The 22,609-nt window shown below is 34.1% G+C and overlaps 2 long non-coding RNA genes across 2 annotated transcripts in view; both read left to right on the forward strand.

Moving 5' to 3' along the window:
* LOC148603984 (uncharacterized) overlaps window positions 1-22,609 on the forward strand; it is a 248,006-nt gene that overhangs the window by 35,144 nt on the left and 190,253 nt on the right. The window lies entirely within an intron of this gene.
* Window positions 15,248-15,792, forward strand: LOC148603986 (uncharacterized). The gene is made up of 2 exons (XR_015916550.1): window positions 15,248-15,398; window positions 15,506-15,792. It is a non-coding gene; the product is annotated as an uncharacterized LOC148603986 (long non-coding RNA).

The raw sequence follows: 22,609 nt of genomic DNA on the forward strand, positions 1-22,609 counted from the left end.
CAAAGACCGGACATGAAAAACAGACGCACACAAAAAAGAACATAAAGTAACTAAACTCATACATACAAAGTAACAAAAGTACATGAGCAACTCGGACTCCACTAAAAACTGGGAGCATGGACCAGGTGCACCGGTAGGGTAAGCGTCCTCTGCTTTTCTATAAACACCAGCCGAGTTGCTCATAAAAAGTCATACATCATAACGATCCACGAGTTCATGATGTCAACCATAAAACTTCTGTAGTGATGACCAATATTGTAACAACATAACTCTGTTCCAGAAGCCTATTAGTTAGACTTCTAGCGCGATACAAACAAGTCTGCGTAGTTTCGGCAAGCCCTGGCATAACGTATGAGTTGTGATATGAACACTCCATATGCAGGAGCCGAAGGAATGTTGCCACAGACGAAAGGAAAGTTGACAACTATGAATGAAAAGTCATCTCGTTTGTCGTAAAGTTTGGTCAATAGTTTTCCTTTACCATCGATTTCTAAGTGTATGTCAAGATATGAGGCTGACTTCACAGTGTCTGTAGTGTCCGTCTCAACTTCTTTTTGGGTAGATGCGATGTATCAAATGTCCGAAATTAGGATTGCTTAAAGATAATACGTCCTCTATATAGCGGAAACTGAGATTGAAGGATCTAGCCAAACGGTATTCTTTCTTTCTGATCAATTCAGGTATAAAGTCAGCCTCATAAGAGTGAAGAAATAGGTCAGCAAGTAAAGGAGCACAAATTGTTTCCATTGGAATGCGACGGTTTGTTGAAAAAACACGTCCACCACACTGTTCAAATATGTTGTCGATTAAAAATTCCAGCATTTTGTAAACATCTTCCTCTGTATATTTCAAAGATGATTTGGAATTATTTCTTAGAAAATATGAGGAATCTCTACCAAGAAGATATAAACAAAACATCATTTAACGAGAACAAATTGGTTTCCGTTTTTTATGTGATACAATTTTTCATATATCTCTCTATGTTGCTTCATTAAGGATTCAATAATATCCTTATCATAATTTCACGTTAGTAATTGAAGTGCCTTAGTTCTGTAATGTTAATTGGTTCATTTTTTAAGATAAACATATATTTCTGATAAAATGCCGACAGTGTTTTTTTAGATTTAAAAAAAATCTAGAATAAGGTATCCTCGGTCGAGCTATTCTGTAATAAAGATACAATGCCATTGATTCGTAGAAAAGAAACCACGAGATTGCATGAAGGGCGGGTGATTTCTTTTTACGAATCAATAGCACTTCATTGTTTATGTTACTTAAACTATTGTTTTTACGTTCCCGAATTAATCTGTCTTGACTTCCAATTAGGTCTTTTGTGTAACTGGGTTTTTCACTGAGGGTAAATGTTGGATTTATATATTTTCCAAAGTATTGTTTTCGTTCTTTCTTTTAAAAACGTTTCAAGTGGAACTCTGACTCACAGCAGCTTTGATCGTATCAAAATGTCAGCATGCGAATAGCTGATGATACGGAATTCCGAAGAGATGACCTCGCTCTATAGCCAGGTCGTCAATTTGACTTTTTCTCGACTTCCGATCGGTATTTTCGTCATAATGCTATTTGCCGATGAAAAATCTAAAAAAATCATTCATACCTATTAGTCCATGGGCTGGGAGGGTCCACCGTGCAACCCCCCCCCCCACACACACACTCATTACCCTCCTGGTGATATTAGGTACATTTACACACCCCCCCCCATTACCGAATCATATTGTCGCCAAAGAATACTCTCGTATTCTTTTTCAAGTATAAGTCTTTATTTGTACCCCATTGGGTCAGTAAGCCAAGATTTGTGTAATCAGTTGTTTAAATAGTATCTTAGCTTCATAATGAGCCCAAGTAGTAAATATTTGAACTTTTCCATGCCTAGTTAGATGAAAAATTGCCTCCCCTACCAATGAAATAATACTTCAACATGACCTAAAATGTTAGTTTTTGACTTATAATCGATGTAAAAAAAAAAAAAAAAACCAAATTGGGTTCTGGTGTTTTGATTATCAATGTATATATCACACCTTCTTATTTCAGGTACGTATTTTGCAGTTTCAATGTGAGAAGTTTTTTCATTAAAAAGGGTAATTTCCCGAATTACATATTTTCGTCAAGTTCACCTATAATCGGCAATTTAAGAAAAATATCGTAGTTCAAACAAGCTTTTTATATTTAAAAAAAAAAACTGTTATACAGTTTCTTAGATTTCTAATGAACCCAAGTAATGTTTGAACTTTTCCAAAACCATATAGGTGACAATAATAAGTTTTTCATTTTGACCTGTAAAGGACATTTTTTGTCAAGTACCTTACTTCAAACAAGCTTTTGTATATTCAATCACATTTATGTAGCATCCTACCATTCTATTGAATCAACGCAATGCACAATTGAACGTATTCTAGACCATTTGGGCGAATGGTACTCCCTACCCACTAAACTCTGCCCAAATGTGAAAGAAAATGAGCGTTTATTGCATACACGAGCTGTACACAGTGTCTATCTGGCATTTATTATTCAGATGTTTTTGTATCAACCATATTGACAAATATGCTTTTATTGTCCCGAAGACGACAACAAATTAAAAAAGGGAAATTTGAGAATAAAACAAAGTATCACGCATTTTAGAAAGAAATTTGTATGTTTTTGTTGTTTAAAATATTAAATTTTTAACATGATTTGATTTTGTGATTTTTAGCATCATTTTTACATAGGAGGTTTCGAAGAATTAACTACAATGAATGATTGGCATACATGTAACCAGCACCATTTGAAAAGTGACCATGAACATTTTAGTGGGTATGTGTGCCATTATTTCGCCTTAATAACCTGGAATGCGTTAATATATGCATTGCCTTGCTCAGAAAGCTTAGAGGCTAAAAACCATTAATTCCACTTCAAATAGGCTTCTATGCTAATTTCACAATATTCAATGGCTTCTCTGGACTTTACCTTAACTTAAACCTGCAGAGGACTATATATCAGCATGATTCTACAAATGTCAGCTCACAATCCTTAGAATGGCATGTGGGGTTAGCAGACTTGCAGTGCAGTATTGGTCACCGGAAGTGAAGTGTCCGTAAATCGCATGGGAAATCCCAGTGTTTTCACAAGATAGGGGTATATTTAGAAATCATTATGGAGATTAGGCTTCACATCCCAAGAAGCAAAATGCACCTATAAAATGTACAGAAATGTTTTCCTTTCAGAAACTGTTAAAATTTTTCAAATGAGATGAGAACTTTTTTCACAGCACTATGAGGAACAGGGGTAATTTCTGCGTAGGACTATTTTTGCGTACGTTCCAAATGCTCACTGGTTGAATTGGTGGTCTGTAACCTAGATGCTACATAGATTTGTTTGAATATGCAAAAGCTTGTTTGAAATAATGTACTTGAAAAAATGGATATTACAAGTGATATGGAAGAGAATAGGAAATACCTGAAATGAGCAGGTGTGTTGAATATATCGATAATCAAAACACTTGTACCAAACTTGTTTTTTGTACATCGATTATATGCTAAAATTAACATTTGTGTTCATGTTGAGGTTTTTTTTTTCATGGTTCGGGGTGGCAATTTTTCACCTATTTGGAATATGAAAAGTTCAAATATTTATTACTTGGGCACATTAGAAAGCTGAAACACTATATAATGGTATTCATATATACGAAACCTTGTTTTAAGTACCGTTTTCGGAAATAAAATGCCAACTATAAGTGAAATGGAAGAAAATAAGAAATTCCGGAAATTCCCCTTTTTATAATAAACTTATTATTGTCATATTGAAACTAAAAAAGAATAAGCGCTTGAAATCAGAAGGTATGCTGGATATAACGAGAGTTAAAATAGAAGTACCCAACATGTCTATTTTACACAGTTAATATGCCGAAAATTAACATTTTAGTTCATGTTGAGCTATTTTTTTCCATGGGTAGAGGTGGCAATTTGTTACCTAACTTGATTAGGAAAAGTATCTTTTCTCTGGGCTCATTTTGAAGCTAAGACAAAATATTAATGCAATTTATCCACACAAACGTGATCTATGATTTTCTTTAAAAAAAAAGAAAGGAAATGACGAATGGTATAGAAGAAATTAAGATATTCTAAAAATTCCACTTTTTACGATTTTATTGTAAATGTAACCCCCCCTCCCCCCCCCAAAAAAAAAAAAAAAAAAAACAAACAAAAAAACACAAAAAAACACAAAAAACAAAAACAAAAACAAAAACAAAAAACAAAACATCTAAGCATCTTAATTTATTGAATATAGTAATCTTTATTATTAATAAAGGAAATATGAGTTTTACGGTGTCGGTATTCTGTTAATGAGAATTATGTTTGATACTGAGACTAGTTTTCTAGGAATTGGGGTAACATTTTTCACATTTTTTTTTTTAATTCGTTCTTGAAAAATAGTTTTCAATGTATAATGTTGAAAATTAAATATTAAATCATCTATCGAACGATAGATAGCTTCTTATGTGTAAATGAGTGAATTGTGTCCTTTCCATATAAAAGTCTTATGGTATACGGTATTAATTCTGGTCGGCCGATTGTTCTCTCATCAACGGGAATTCGAGAAGTTTTATGGAAAATGTATACACATACATGTACATGAAGTCTTAAAGTTCTTGCTTTCCTATTTTGACTTCAACAGTTGGATTTCAAACACCGCAAACGGGAGACAGAGAGTTAAGACGTTTTCTGAGCAGTTTTTTTTTTAATTTACAATGAATAAAAAATATCATCGTTTCTCTCGAAAGAGTAATCATGGGAAGGTTATAGCAGTAATCAAAATAATATAATCCATGGACAAAAACCAGACATGGAAAACAGACATACACAACAAAGGATATAAAGTCACTAACATCATACATACGAAGTAATAAAATAACATGAGCAACTCGGACTCCATTAATACTGGGAGCATGGACCAGATGCACCGGTAGGGGGAGCGTCTTCTGCTTTTCCACAAACACCCGTCGAGTTGTTCATACAAAAGTCATATATTATAGTGTACCTTTTCTATGAAAAATTGTTCGTTTTTTTTTTGTTTTTTTTGTTTTTTGTTTTTTTTTTCTTAAATTTCAGTCAAGCATCGAATACTTTGTTTTTACCTATAATGATGCTGCTGGTAGTAAAATCTAACCTTTAAATGGTTTATCCTGCCCAACAGATGCAACGCACATGCATTTGCCATGTACAGTTATATTAAAGAAAAATTGATATCGAAATCGCAAGACATCACTAGGAAATGTACAGTTAAGAGCCAGTTCGTGATAAACAACCTGGCGAAAGAAGATTCGGGAAACCCAACATAGATTTGCGGATACCTAGGTAGCACGAACCTTTTTCGAAATATGTTATTTCGAGTTGAGTGGTAGTTTGCTAAAACATTATCAACAGAACATTTTAAAATCTTTTTAAAACATTTTGATTTTTTTTTTCAAAATGTTTTGATAACGTTTTTGAAACATTTTACCGTTTAAGTTTGACAAAGGTTTTCAAAACTGTTTATTAAAATGTTTTTGAAATGTTTAAATAACATGTCACTGTAATGATTTTGGATCTATGTTTTTGAACATTATTTCGGACAAAATGTTATATGTTACGAAAAATATGTTCTGATAATGTTTTCATTACATTCATTTGAAACAGGTTATATCATTTCCAGATATGCTTTTAATACTGTGTTCTGAAATGTTCAATAAATATTTGAAGAAATGTAAGAAAAACATTTAAATAAATTAGTTTTAAAAAATGTTTTAAAACGAACTTGTAAAATGTTTCTCAAATATTTTAAATAACATATCAAAAAAATTATCAGATATCGAATGTAGAATAAAAGATAAATAGGCCATGCTATTTAAATTCTGATAATCTGGCACTATAAGTCAATAGTGGTATATATAATTACTTCATTATATAAAAAAAATAACAAAATTGAATTAACAAGGATACATGTATTTTACACATGCATTATACATGTACATGTACTACTAGTCTTCTTTATTTGTCATGCATATTTGATTTTCAATTAATTCATCTGAGTTTAATGTTACTTGTTTTTTTTAATTGACCAACATCGATGATATATAGAAGATGGCATCTCCATAAAAATAATAAGATAACAGTGTAAAAGGAGTCCCACATGCATGCTGCATTTGAAAGAGTAATCAAGGGAACCAAGGTTATAGCGGTAATCAAACGAATGTAATCCAGGGACAAAGACCAGACATGGAAAACAGACATACACAACAAAGAACATAAAGTAACTAAAATCATACATACAAAGTAAGAAAAGTAAATGAGCAACTCGGACTCCACTAAAAATTGGGAACATGGACCAGGTGCACCGGTAGTCGTCCTATGTTTTTCTAGAAACACCCATCGAGTTGTTAATAAAAAGTCAGATCCGGGGCAGACAAACGAGGAAAGGAAAGGAAAACTATGACCCGTTGAATAAATCAGTTTTCATGGTTCAGATGGCTACACCATAATGATCCACTAGTTAATGATGACGACCATAAAACTTCTGTAGCGATGACTTCAATCTTGTAGCAACGTAACCCTGTTCCAGAAGAAGCATATTTGTTAGAGTGCTAGCGCAATACAAAAAGTAGTTTCGGCAAGCTCTGGCATAACGTATGAGTTGTGATATGAACACTCCATATGCAGGAGCCGAAGGAATGTTGCCACAGACGAAAGGAAAGTTGACAACTATGAATGAAAAGTCATCTCGTTTGTCGTAAAGTTTGGTCAATAGTTTTCCTTTACCATCGATTTCTAAGTGTATGTCAAGATATGAGGCTGACTTCACAGTGTCTGTAGTGTCCGTCTCAACTTCTTTTTGGGTAGATGCGATCTCCGAAATTAGGATTGTTTAAAGATAATACTTCATCTATATAGCGGAAACTGACATTAAACGGTATATCTAAACGATTTTCTTTATTTTGGATCAGATCAGCTATAAAGTCAGCCTCATAAGAGTGAAGAAGTAGGTCAGCAAGTAAAGGAGCACAATTACTTCCCATTTGAATGCCGACCGTTTGCTGGAAAACGCGTCCTCAACACTGGACAAATATGTTGTGGAGTAAAAATTCCAGCATTTTGTAAACGTCGTCTGTATATTTGGAAGACTTATTTGTTTATAACAACCTGAAAGTCCTTAGCAAACAAATTTGTTCAATTTAAGTACAAAATGCTACTTCTTTGGCTCATAATGAATAAGATGGATAAACCAATAAATTCTTTCTGTGTAAATAAGTATTGCTATGCAGAAAAGAAAGTCAAAAGAAACCTTCTTATACCCGGTCATAAGTTCTGGGAAACATCCATGATTTTCTTAAATTTCAGCCTCACATGCTGGTTTGTTTTTGGTATGAAGGCCAATGATGTGATAAAAAAATCTAATCAGTACTGTTTGAAGTCCCCAAAGTGTGAGAAAACCTGTCCCTGAATGTGTTTTCTATTTTTTTCCATGTATACAGCCTTTTTCATTATATGAATGTATAGAGCTGAATTCAAGGCAGAATTATCCCCAATCTGGGGAAGCAGACCAATTATTACATCGGCTCCAGAATTCATATCCTTTCCTCAATTTTAATAAATATGGTAGTAGTTAATTTCATATGAAAGACATACACAACTTAAAAAGTCTACTTCTCCTTTAGTGTGCACTACAAACCAATATTAGGGGCACTAATTCGCACAATAAGTTAATCGGGTAAGATTGTCTAACACTTATAATAACAATTTGGTGGATGTACTGTTTAAATGAAGCTAAGCATTTATACATACTTGCATTAATGGTAAACCGGTGTAATTTGAAGGAAGAATGGTATCCGGAAGGTTTCAGTCCCCTGTCGTATTAGATTCTCTCCGAAACATCAGGTTGCTTATTTCTATAACATCCATTTTTTGCACGTACTTTTGGAACAAAATACGTTAGAATATGAATCGAAAATGGTGTTTTTACCCTTTTTTCACCTATGTGCTTTTTTTATAACAAAACACTTTAAATTGCTTTAAGGACTGCTTCAAAACAGCTTTATTTCAACAAAATAGGACCAAAGCTTCAGGATTGACCTTACTGTATAACCGTACTGCCTTGCACAAAATAAGGAGGTAACAAATGAACTCCTGCAACAATATCGGGAGTCGGCTCAAGTGGTTCGAAAGTGTAAGCATAACAGCGGATTCTTTAATATTGAAAGTGGGTGTTATCTAGTATCCGACAACAAGTCCATATATTCATTAATGAACTATAATTGGCGCCATAGATATGATTAAAAAAATAAAGGCAAAAAATGAAGCGTCCGATTCGGAGCAATTTAAATAAGTTTGTTCTACTCCATCGGTAGCAACCGTCATATTGCAAGTGAGAATAATCTAGAAAATAATCTAACAACAGTAATGAAGCTCCCGACACGAGTTATAGAGTGGTGCAGTCAAATACTTACTTGGGCGATATTATTCAAATTAACAAAACATCATGATTTAAAGTAAATGATGTCTGAATGGAGAGATATGTATAATTAACATAATACGATGAAGGTGAAACCTTTTAACGGTCCCGATGAAATATTAATTAAAATAATTTTGATCATTTTTGTCAGCTGTAAGTTGATATATTATTCATGTAATCTTTAAATACGGTACATTTTGTAATAATATGTATGTCCAAAAGCATTATACTAATTGTCACGATCTGATATGTCTATTGGCCGAAATGTCCGGCATTCAAAAGGAATTATTGGTTTTCATGGTCTGAAATGTCTTTGGTTTGAATTATCTGGCAGTGGTAAACATTATGGTTCTTATAATTAGCAAAACGTCTGAAAATATTTCGTTTATCCAATTTAATTTCGCTTCATTTTGTTTCGTTGGGTACCGTTTTTATTATGTTTTTATTACGATTTGATTTATTTTATCGAATTGTTTTGATTTAATTCTTTCTTTTATCAGTCATTTTCGATTCGTTTTGTTTCGTTTTCGTTTTGCAATTTTTATGACTCGCGAATTATAGGTAATATTGATCACTTTATTTTCGTAAACATCTGGGCGCCATTTTGCAGACTATTATGACCAACACTATCTTGGAAAAGCTATGATTCAATTTGTGTTTAATGATCGAAACTAGGGAATATTTTGTTTGGCTCTCAATCGCACATATATAAGTATAGAGGTAATAATTTATATATAAGTTACAAATTTTATAAATCTTAATTTCCAACAAAACCTTCTGTCTTATTAAATAACACTATAACAATAAAGTTTAAAACATAGCACTTCTCTTATATCCGTTGCACCATTTTGTTTATCATAATGCTAAGACAACATAGCTTCGAGGATATAATTTGACTTTATTTATATAAACCACAAAAATCCTCAACAATCCTTCGAAATGCAGAGTTAACTAATCAAACGAACGATATTAGTGACGCTGAGGATTTCAATTCTGAAAAAAGAACAAGTACCCTCCATTTCTTCTACATGTATGTATAGCAGAAAAAATATACTCAATCATTCTAACCCTAATTTTAGTGGGGGTTTATGATGATAGAGGTGACCATCCTTCTGTTACGCACAAGAGTTCTAATATCTTATTTGTACTCCTCCTACACCACTTAATGGAAATTAAGTAAACTTTCATATAATATTTCAGCTGTCTATAGCATGAGTGTACAGGGAAAATGTGTTACAATTTCTAGCCGCTGTAATGAACATATCTCGACAAAAATTTCAACTTTCAAAAAAGTTAAGTTAAAAAAATAAACAAAGTCCTTGGTAATAATGACATTTTTGTCGAACTTTTCAGAAAACGAATCCCATCATATGGCATATCTACAGGAAGATATCGGAATAATCAAACTAATTTCTCGTGCAGGAAATAACGGACGACTCCCAGTCGAATCATATTTTTGCTTGTACATATACATGTACAAGTATTGTCATAAAGCATATCATATTTACCGTATAAGATATTTCTTATGTGCTCAGTGTATCATCTAAAACACACTATTCATATAATTTACTTCATTTGTCCGTTGAACAGGCAAATTAGATTCCACAAAAGTTTTATTTGAAGGTCAAACGTCACACATTTTATTTTTACTGAATGATAATTTGAATTAAATAATACGGTATTTTGCAGACCTATCATATGTTGATGGATATCCAACAACTCTAGAACATTATCATAATTGCATATCTTGCTTACTTTATTTTTTTTTCACAACGCCAAAACGTCTTGTAGCTTTCAAAGGTTTATAATTTACACAAGTCTTATAGTCGTCTTCATTAACTCGTGGAACCCATCTGCACCAAGAAAAATGATTTGTTCAACGTGTAATATATTTCCTTCCATATTTCGTCTACCCCGGACTTGTTTTTTTATACGCACTCTAACCTTTATGTGCAGCATTGTTCGGGCAACAGAAGAAAAAACAGATATATCGGTCAACTTTTTTCAGTTGCTCAGTTACTTTTGTTACTTTGTATGTGTTATTTTAGTTACTTAATATTCTTTGTTGTGTTTGTCTGTCCTCCATGTCTGGTCTTTGTCCCTGGATTACATTAGTTTGATTTCCGCGAAAATCTTGGTTCCCTTGATTACTCTTCAACTTGACTGAGGAAAATTGTATTAGGTTAACTAAATCGATGCTCTCACACCTGCATTTTTTTGTAGATGAAATAGTTGCTAGTAGCTCAACGTTTTACAACTATATTGTAAATGGATTTATTTAATGACGTATTAAAACAAAAATGAAAACAACATGTCTAGGCATTTTCCTTGGTTCCCTTGATTACTCCTCCATAACATGTAAAAGCAAGTTCTAAATACTCTCTATTGTTCAGAAATAAATTTTATCAATTTAGGCTTTAACCATTCCTACGAAACAGTTGTCATTTTCTTATTTGTCTTTTCTCTTAATTGTTATTTTTTTTCTAATTATTCTATATTTCAACTGCACCTGCGTATGGTGTGTTCATATCACAACTGATACGTTATGCCAGAGCTTGCCAAAACTACGCAGACTTTTTGTATCGCGCTAGAACTTAAATAAGTAGGCTTCGGGAACAGTGTTATGTTGCTACAAGATTGACGTCATCACTACAGAAGTTTTATGGTCGTCATCATGAACTCGCGCATCGTGATGGTGTGTCCATCTGCACCATGAAAACAGATTTTTTCAACGGATGATAGTTTTCCTCGTTTGTCTAACCCGGACTTGACTTTTTATGAGCAACTCGGCGGGTGTTTTTAGAAAAGCAGAGGACGCTTACCTTACCGGTGCACCTGGTCCATGCTCCCAGTTTTTTTTAGTAGAGTCCGAGTTGCTCCTTTGCTTTTGTTACCTTGAATGTATGATTTTAGTTACTACTATCTTGGTTCTATTTATTACTCTTCTATGTGAGACCAAGTAAATGATAATTAGAGGGATTTACTGGGATAATGCGAAAAACATCTTTTATATAACATTTTTTGAGTTTAATAAAGCGGCCATGATGTTTTACGAGATTGACAACTCCATAAACACTGTCATATTAAACTGTAAGTTCTCTCAGGGAATTAAGGAGTATACGGAAATGTCTTTTGAAAAGGAGAGGTCACGAATAAGCCGAAATTGTCCAGGAACACTAAATTGGGTAACGGGGTTTAATAATTCTCTGTTTCAAAGATTCTTTAGCTATTTTCCATAAACAATGTCTGAGTTGGTTATGGCTGAGTGATGTTTGTTTGCTATTCTTGATCACCCACAATTCCCAATTCCTAATCCTATTTTCAATACAGCATATTCTTGCAAATCAATACTTTGGAAGGAGTTGTCAATCTTTGTCCTTGTTCCCTAATCCAGGAACTATGCTGCCTTTTGATGCATGACGTAGTCCTCTGTACAGCCTGCATGCATGGGCGTAATTGCAGTTTGTTTGTTTGTTTGTTTGTTTTTGTTTTGACACAATGTGTTGTAGACAAAGCATTGCCATGTCTTGAGGTACCAAGAAAGGGCTGATTTTTCTTGGATATGGATGGGTTACCCTGTTTTGAAGGGTCTTTGGAAGACTTTGTATACATAGCCTTCTTGTATATTTCATCTACCACTTTTTGTCATGGTTGTTGATTTTCCTTGCGCAAGACTCTAAAGGACTTATTATAATAATGAAAAACATCATTTCCCCGTAACTCAACTATTTTCCGAATGATACATGAGTTAATTTGAGGCTTCCATTGGAAATGTTTTTAAAAAATATTGCCATAAAGAATAAATGTAAAAAGCCTCAGTTCAATTCTTGAAAGACAGTGATTCTTTTGGCTTGAATGAATTGCTTGAAAATTAACCTTGTGTCATTGTTACTGCCCAAGAGTCATTCTCAAGTGAAGATCAATAAAATCACCACACCACATTCTATCACTAATTGTAGGAGATGCATGGTCATCAGTAGGCATACCTGCTGTTCAATCTGTTCCTGGTGGATGTACAGAAGCATTTATGTTATTACATTATCTAGCTGAGGGTTCAGAACCTAAATTATTGTTAATAAGTGCACTTATGCTATAAGATACATTTGTAAAAGTAGTGGCGTTCTGTTGAGAATTGGTACATGTATCTATAGGTTGTGTGGGAATGTTCCCGTCCATACTGGATTTCTGCCTTTCTACCATCTCTTAAATATTTGTAGGTGTTGATTAGTCCTGTAATTTTTGCTGATTTAAGATCCCCTTTGCTAATTTTTGTATAGTCAGTTGAGAATATTTGACATCTGAGATGATGATGCTTCGTTAATATTTTTCTCTTCAAAGGCGTAAGAATCCTGGCATATTTTGATGACGTAGACCTAGTGGGACGTTCATCGGAACCTTTTGTCCGACCCATTTGGAATTTAATAGTCCTTAATTAATGAAGCTGCACAACAACATATGAATCATATCAAGTAAACAGTTATATGTACATTATTCTAGTAAAGTACAACAGCTATAGGTATGTACACGGTACCAATAAAACAAATGTACTTTGATAAATATATTAATGGGCTAATTCCTCTATGAAATAAAAATATAGCTGCATGTGTATAATAAACCAATTTTTAAATCAGCTATCAAAATTAATACAATTACATTTACCGTATTTGAAAACAGCTGTTTATCATTAAAATGCAAGAAATTGTAACAATGGATAAATACCTGTAAACTAAAATCACATGTTACTCATAAACAAAATGCATAAAGATTTAATGCATGCAATTTGTATTATATCCAACGTACAATAATCATGCGTAACTTGCATAAACTACAAAGATAAAATGTACCTGGAAAACCAGGGTAAAATTTAAACTACACATGTACATGTACCAATATATTTGAATTTTTTCTTCTAAACATGTTGTTCTTGACATATAAACAAATTGCTACAAACAATTGTAAAAACGACCCTATAAACTAGAGGCAGCGTAAAGATAAACAAAAAAATCAAATATGCACATATTTACTAAGACACTACACAATTGGTACCATGTACAATTAAAAAAGGGGTACTATGTACCAAAATTACTGCCGAAAAAAAAAGAACATGTACCATGTACATATAAGACATCATGTGCCACAAGAAAAAAAAAGACATCAAAATAAGTGAAATGCGAATATATATATTAAAATATGATACACAAGTTATATCAAAGAAAACCTTCCATACAAGAAGTCACGATGACTTAAGTTGTAAATCAACAATCTTAGTATATGGATTAGTATGCAACTTATGTGGTTTAATATATGTTAGAGAAACGCAAGAACGATTAAATAAAAGAATGTGCGGTCATCGTTCGGGAATTAACACCACCAAATTTCCGACAGTTTATCAACACTTTAATCAACAAGATCATTCAATCCTCTCCATGAAAGTTCATATTTTAGAAAAAAAAAATTACCATCCTACGAACAGTCCCGTTCTAAGTAAAAACTATCATAGGGAAAGACAGGAGTACTGGATACGCAGACTGGGTACTGCAATACCTTACAAATGCAATGACAACATCAAACGTATAGGAAACCTTTCAAGCCAATATAACAATAGCATGAATGTGATGAATTTGTTTGACAAAAATCAAAGACGGGAAAGGAGTCATGGTCATCGCCACTATACGTCACCTAAGTTACATGATATCTCCGTAGATGGTCTCCCTCCTTTCATACAAAAATATCTTGGACTTTATCACATTAGAACCAAACTTTATTCTATACCTCTAACTCTACTACACTCCCTTTACAAAACAAGTCTTGACACTCCTATTTCTGACCCCACCTCATCATTATAAAGACTTGTTGCCATCATTTTGGATATCGGTTTCCACAGACTCTTTGAACCAGTTTGCGTGACAAGTCAGGATGAAGAAAAACGATCATATCTCCCACTACCGTTTGTCAACAAAGGTATAGATGCAATTAATTTGGCTAACATCCTCAATCACAAAAAACGTTACCAACAAAATTCCTCCATATTTCAAAGACAAATCCATACCAATTATTTCACATTCCTATACTTCACCCATTGCATCCAAAATTTTCAATTATAAAAGGCTATTGCAGAACCTCGAGATTAAGGACTTCAAGGCTAAACCACCTGACTGTTCTTGCAAAAGCTCTCCATTCAAATATGGTCCTTCTGGTCACGTCGTTACGAGAGATTTAACTGTTATCGAAAACGAATCTCTACGTAATACCCTTTTCTAAAGGCCCCAAGTACCGTGAACCACGCTCCATAAATTGAAATTATAACTTTAAAGTTCTTATGCCGTCGAGGACTATGCAAGAAAATGGATAAAACGAGAACAAGAAGTTATTGATCCTCTGTCAGAGTGGTTAAAGGCCGTGAGGTCTTTAATTTTGAAACGACTGAAAGTTTTAAGTAGATCAATGAGTGCCAAGGCGACATCAGTTTTCAAAGACCCCGATGTAGCAAAAACATTGTCTACTATACATGACAAATATGTTGTCGTACCAGCAAACAAAGCCCAAAATAACATTGGTTTTGTCTGCAAAATGTTTTATATCAAATTATCATAGGTTGACGTAGAAAATAATAGCAGTGATAAGACCTATACTGCTACCACTCTCTCTGTAACAAACTTCAGTTAATTGTCGTTTACATTTTTTCCATACAGGATTATTTAAACTATCCTAGCTTTAAATACCACTAACACCGGTAAATCGAATCAAGTAGACCTTTTGTGAAATCACGAGATTGTACACGTATAAAAATTTAACAGGTGAGTTTTATATCAGTCGGCACATGGTCATTGAGTGAAGCATTGAGTTTGGTAAAGTAGCAGTGGGGAATTATAATTGTCAATTCAGGACATGGATATCCCTAGGCTAATGTTTACAATACTCAGGTAAGTTAATAATTAATTTTATATGGTGAATTATAGTCTATTTTGCTGTCGAGATGATATTTCTTGCTCGCGGTCCAGAATGTACGAGAAATTGCCATATTATGCAGGGGTTTTTAGACCCGGTTTTGGTGTGCGTCTTGCACATAGCTAGAAGCGTCGACCTGTCGGTGATAAAATGGTTATCAACCTGATGTTCCCGAGATGGTGTAATAACGCCTAGAGTCGGTGAAGTAATGTCGGTGATTAAAAAAAAAAACGTTGGAAAGCTAGGAATTTATTATTTTTGGAGCACAAAGTCCGTTATATTAATTTGTAAAGTAACCGAGAAGTCCGTGCTAGATATGTTCGTTTAACCAGTCATGGCTTACTGAATACAGCATTATAGTGAAATATATATCATCTGGTGTTCTCTTCGTCAATATAGAAATCTACAAAAAATGTGTGAAATTAGTCCATATTTCGTCCAGTTATAATTATAACAAAAGTCCAAGGGAAACAACCCATTTCATTTGTTAATTTTACAGTACATGCAACGTTCGACCTTACCGGGAGGTGTGCAGAAAAAAATGGTGGTTTGTTGAGACTGTGAATCATTTAGTGTATGTGTTTATTTCATTCCATTATATTTAGTTCTGTCTTGTGCGTGTATATTCAGTTACATTTATGTTTATTCATTTCATGATGTCACTTATCTTGAATTTACTTTAGTTTGTTTTGTTTATTAAATTTATTTTTTACATTTTTTTGTTTTATATGACATTGGCCACTTGACAATCCAAAGAACTTACTTCTTTACGCTCTCCAAAGAAGAGATTTTGGAAAACCATAAATCTGCGCTATCTTCTTTTGGTGTCTCTACCAAGGACGGTGATTGTGATTTACTGCCTATGTACTGGATTCCTAAACTTCACACGAATCCATACAAACAACGTTTCATAGCTGGATCTGCAAAATGTACCACTAAACCTCTTTCAAAACTTTTAACTTCTATACTCACAACTGTCAAAGAGGGTCTGCATTCCTACCACAACACTTGTTACTCCCGTAATGGTATTAATTCAATGTGGATCCTGAAAAATTCGATAGAACTTTTGGAGACAATCAGTTCAAGACTATTATCTGAATACAATAGCATTAAAACCTATGATTTTTCAACGCTGTATACTTCTAATCCCACATACTCAGTTAAAATCCCGACTTAAAAACATTATACATCGTTGTTTTTCCAAAAAAGATGGTACACCTAGATACAAATATATAGTTCTTGGTAGAAGTTCCTCATACTTTGTAAGAAATAATTCCAAATCATCTTCCAAATATACAGAGGAAGATGTTTACAAAATGCTGGAATTTTTAATCGACAACATATTTGTCCAGTGTGGTGGACCTGTTTTTCAACAAACGGTCGGCATTCCAATGGGAACAAATTGTGCTCCTTTAATTGCTGACCCATTCCTTCACTCGTATGAGCCTGACTTTATAGCTGAGTTGATCAGAAAGAAAGAATATCGTTTGACTAGATCCTTCAATCTCAGTTTCCGCTCTATAAATGACGTATTATCTTTAAACAATCCTAATTTCGTGGATTTGATACATCGCATCTTCACAAACTTGAGATAAATGATACAACAGACATTGTAAAGTCAGCCTCATATCTTGTCCTACACTCAGAAATCGATGGTAAATGAAAACTATTGACCAAACTTTACGACAAACGTGATGACTTTTCATTCAGAATTGTCAACTTTTATTTCGTCTGTGGCAACATTCCTTCGGCTCCTGCGTATGGAGTGTTCATATCACAACTCATACGTTATGCCAGAGCTTGCCGATACTACGCAGACTTTTTTTTTATCGCACTAGATGTCTAACAAATAGGCTCCTGGAACAGGGTTATGTTGTTACAAGATTGAAATCATCACTACAGAAGTTTTATTGTCGTCATCATGAACTCGTGGATCGTTCTGATATCCATCAGCACCATGAAAACTGATTTATTCAAAGGGTCATAGTTTACCTTTCCTCGTTTGTATACCCCGGACTTGATTTTGATGAGCGGGTGTTTCTAGAAAAGCAGAGGACGCTTACCCTATCGGTGCACCTGGCCAATGCTCCCAGTTTTTATTGGAGTCCGAGTGGCTTATTTACTTTTGTTACTTTGTATGTATGAGTTCAGTTACTTTATGTTCTTTGTTGTGTGTGTCTGTTTTCCATGTCTGGTCTTTGTCCCTGGATTACATTCTTTTGATTACCGCTATAACCTTGGTTCCCTTGATTACTCTTATATCAAAATAGATATTACCGAGAGAGATGTATGGAGAATGGCACCTCTAACACTTCTGAAGTATTTCAGCATCCCGTTACGGTTGAAATGTACACCATCCCATGCTAAATGACTGTTATCCTTCCAAAAGCGATAATTGGTGCCAAAAGATTATGTGGTGAAGGTTTTCGGTAAGAATGATAGCTTTAAGACAAATGTTCGTTTACAGTCGCGGAACCAAGGACTGGCGTGTCGGGCCTACGCCACCCCCTTCTAAATTTGTAAGAAAAAAGAGTTTCAACCCATAATATTTTTTCTCTTGCTTTGCACGGCATTTGATTTAATTAACGCCCCTCCCCCTCCCCCCCCCCAAGTTTGAATCCTGGATCCGCCCCTGGCTTATATTACACTCTAGTTATGATAAACTACAACGCGAGGTCCATTTAATCGAGACAAAAGTTCACCAATAATTACTGAGTTAAAACCTAATCGGAAGTGTGAAAAGTTAGAAAAAGCAAAAGCAATAAAACTGTTAACCACCTTATGTACTGAATTAAACTAGAGATCGTTGCCACCAAGTTGAATGAACACGGTGTATGGCGGAGATGAATAATTGTACAGATCGGTTAGCTTGTGAATTAACTGTGGCACGGTAAGGCCTCCTTGGGAACCAAAGTGAACATCGAATGCAGTATGATAAAGTCTTAAATTAGAATGTTAAGTGGTAAAACGACCAAAATTTCCCAATCTACGTATATTGCTATGTCCTAGAATTAAAACTTGGTAGACAAAGTTCCTATTGCAAATTTCCGGAAGAGGTTCCTATTGCATATTTCCGGAAGAGGTTCCTATTTCATATTTCCGGAAGAAATGTATTTCCCACACATGCAGTCTAAATATAACTTCACATGAAACAACAGCATATAGTAGATAACAGACTTAGATTATTTCTCGTGCTACAACATCACTAATACAAATAAAATCATGAAAACAATGACACTATATACCGAAGCCACGCATATAACGTAAAAATTCACAAAAAAAGTACATGTAAATTTGATATATGTTTATGCTTACAAACAGCGTCATCAAAGTCCAAAGGTCACGATGAAGACAAACGGAAGACAATTAAAGTTTGAAGAATCCGGCACAAAAATAAAGCCACATGTACGCTAAAAAGTATTTCTTGATCCACATTATCAGATACAATTCTCACACATAGAAACAAAATGATAAGCAACTAAAAAATTGTTAAAAATTCATGAGTAAGAAAATCAGAATTCCACTTGATGGAGATAAATTGTAACTTTGTAATTTGTTCTATTGTGATTATTTCACACCTGTAGTAACATAACCCTGTTACAGAAGCCTAAATGTAAGAAGCCTCCTAAAGATTTGACAATCACTTTAGGTCGGAATATACAGGTTTTTTTAACATTTGTTTGCCGGATAACAAAAACGTAACTGTATGCTAGAATGATTTCAAAGTATCCACAAGTTTATTCGAAAAGTTCGTATCAAAAGTTCAACAGAATGATACATCAACTCGTGATTTCACAATATATTTATGTCAAAAGTTTCAACGATTCCCTGTATTTTGAAAAAAAAAAATATAAAAAATAAATAAACGGAAAATAACGCACGATCATACACGTTCTAGAAAGGCAAAGGACGCTTACTCTACCGATGCATCTGGTCCATGCCCCCAGTTTTTGGTGGTGTCCGAGTTGATCATTTGAATTTGTTACTTTGTAGGTATGATTTTAGTTACTTTATGTTCTTTGTTGTGTATGTCTGTTTTCCATGTCTGGTCTTTGTCCCTGGATTACATTCTTTTGATTACGGCTATAACCTTGGTTCCCTTGCTTACTCTTAAAGAAAACATATTTCGTCTCAACTTTGATTCGCTCTGAGGGTTTTTACTTAGAAACAAGTACACAATATCTGCGTCCCTCTGGTATGATTAATGATGTACCGTGTTTTCAACCTGCATGGGAATAATTGGGATTTATATTTCATACGATGAAGACATAACATTTTGTAGGTTAAACCTGGTCTAGAACTGGTATGTCAGTTAACTGCTAGTAGTCCTTTGTTTATACATTGGTGTAACATATAATCAGTTTCTTCTATTTCTGTTTTAACAAAGTACACCTTTAACTGTATTTGTGTTGTGTTTAATTCTGCAACTTTTTTTCCATAGTAGGCAGATTTAAATTGGAGAAGATTGTGGTTACTTTAAACTACTTTAACCCGATCGCATTTATTGCGCCTGTCACATGTCAGGAATTTCAGGCATCTGTATAAATTGTCTTTATTCACTTCCAGTTTACTTTAATGTTGCTGGAGTATATAAGGGCAGTTATTTCGTTATATCTGCGTATAATGTATGTTTTTGGGGACCAGGTTATAGCCTGTTCTGTGATATGAATAGTTTTTTCTGCGTTCATTGAAGAACAAAAGAGGCCCTTAGCGGACATTTTTCATACAGGTGAATGTTCATCCTTTCCATTCCCGTTATATCAACATGTTGTTTGTAATCAAAACTTTCTGGAGTTATATCCCTTGAAATATCATCAGCTTCTCGACTATTTGGCACTAGTTCAACTCCGGATGAGGAAAAGTCTGTAGCTTCTATCACAAAGTATTTTTGTTTATTGTTTATATATTCAATATTTTAGATAATATGGATGAGAGAAACGTCCAATATGTCGACATTTGTTATATAATGGGTTGCTGCAATTTGCAATGCAGCTTTTTGAAATCAGGCAATTATTCTGTAGATTCCAACATTAAAAACGCCACTGCAAATTCTAAATTTTATGTTTCCGTGAGTCTTTTCTCCTTTATGTCTAGTTTTTATTCTTGGATTATATCCAACTGGATTATCGTTTGAACCATGGTTTCATGGAAAAGGAAACAAGGCGACCAATATTCTAGCGGAAATAAAAAAAAAGAAAAGAATGTTATTCAGGGAATGAGACCAAAAAGTGAAAACAGACACACACCAAAAAAGAACATACATTAACCAAAATAATGCGTTCGAGGTAACAAAAGTGTATGCGGAACTCGGACTCCACAAAAAAAAGTGGAAGCATATGACCCAGGTGCACCGGTCGGGTAAGCATCCTCTGCTTTTGTAGAAAAATGTCCATTACTTTTGCTACACTATTACATAACTTAATCAGAATACCGTCGGATGAGAGCGTAAAAATTACACAGAGACACGTTTCATTTTTTGGCACACCTTGATTTATGACCATGATCAAATGCTTGCGTTTTTATATATATCGCTTATCATATTCTACGTTTTATTGTGTTTGTTTTCCTATCTTATTCTAATACACTTCCTACGTAAGCGTTTATGGTTGTATTACCAACTTGGTTTTGTATACTTATGGCGTGCAAAACATCAATATCCGGTTTGTACCTTCATTTTCAGGAGCTGAAAAACAGCATAATGGCAGCTTCATTTGCGTATACTTGTATATGTGCGATTGAGAACCAAACCAGTCTCGGAAAATATTCGCTAGTTTCAATGATTAAATTGATCATAGCTTTTTCAAGATAGTGTTAGTCATAATAAATTGCAATATGGCGCCCAGATGTTTATGAAAATAAATTAATCAATATTACCCATAATTCCCGGGTAATACAAATTGCGAAACGAAAACGAAACGAAAATAAGTGATAAAAGAAAGAATCAAATTCGTTAAAAAATGAAATAATAATAAAACATAATTAAAACGGTACCAAGCGAAACAGCATGAATTAAAATTAAATTGAATAAACGAGTTTTTTTCAGACTTTTGTAAATCATAAGAACCACTGGCGGACAATTCGAACCAAAGACATTTCAGACCATGACAACCAATAATTCCTTATGAATGCCGGACATTTCGGTCAATAGACATATCAGACCATGACAATTAGTATAATGCTTTAGGACATATATCATTACAAAACTTACCGTATTTGAAGGTTACAGGTATAATATATCAAATAAGAGCTAACAATAATTATCGGGACCGTTAAAAGGTTTCGCCTTCATCATATTATGTTTATTATGAAATTCTCCGACCACTCGCACATCATTTACCTTAAATCGTAATGTGTTGTTAAATTGTACCACTCGGTAACTCGTGTCGGGAGCTTCATTTTTGTTTTTTGATTATTTTCCAGATTATTATCACTTGCAATATGACGGTAGCCGCCGATGGAGTAGAACAAACTTATTTGAATTGCTGCAAATTGGACGCTTCTTTACTTTTGCCGATATTTTTGGAATCATACACTACGTCTACGTCTACGACGCCCAATTATGGTTCATTAATGCTGTAAGACTCTGTTAAACCAAGACTATTTTTTTCTATATAGATGAATTTGAAACAAACACTTACTCTTGTATGCATCTCTGTAGAGTCAATGCAAATATTGATTTAACAGCAAGTATTTCTTCTCTTAAAACAGATGTTACATAATGACGTATATTTTTGGCTTGATGCTAATTTTGGCGTGTTTTGGCGGTTCTGTCTCTGAGCTGAAGCATTTTGTGCACCACTAAGCATCCACCATATTAAGTATCCACAAAATTTATATTAATTTTTTTTCGGCTTAATATCATTAAATATTACATCCGCCAAACATTTGTCAGAAATAAAAGGGAAATGACAATTCAACAAGTAACCCAAGCTTCCAAATTTCAATTGTCGCTCACATGAACGTTAGTAAACATTATGGCACGCAGAATTAACCAAAACCCCGTTATCTATGTGACAATACTGTTATCTATGGGTTAACAATCCGTTACCTATGGGTTAACAATCCGTTACCTATGGGTTAACAGACCGTAACTCACAATATCACATGTGATCGATAATTAAACTCTGCTATCTATGGGTAAGCAACCGGTAACCCATAGATAACGCTACCGAACCCATAGATAACG

Source organism: Perna viridis, chromosome 11 (genome assembly GCF_037379345.1).
Source record: "Perna viridis isolate PV_CMFRI_1.1 ecotype Kerala chromosome 11, ASM3737934v1, whole genome shotgun sequence".
Lineage (NCBI taxonomy): Eukaryota > Metazoa > Mollusca > Bivalvia > Mytilida > Mytilidae > Perna > Perna viridis.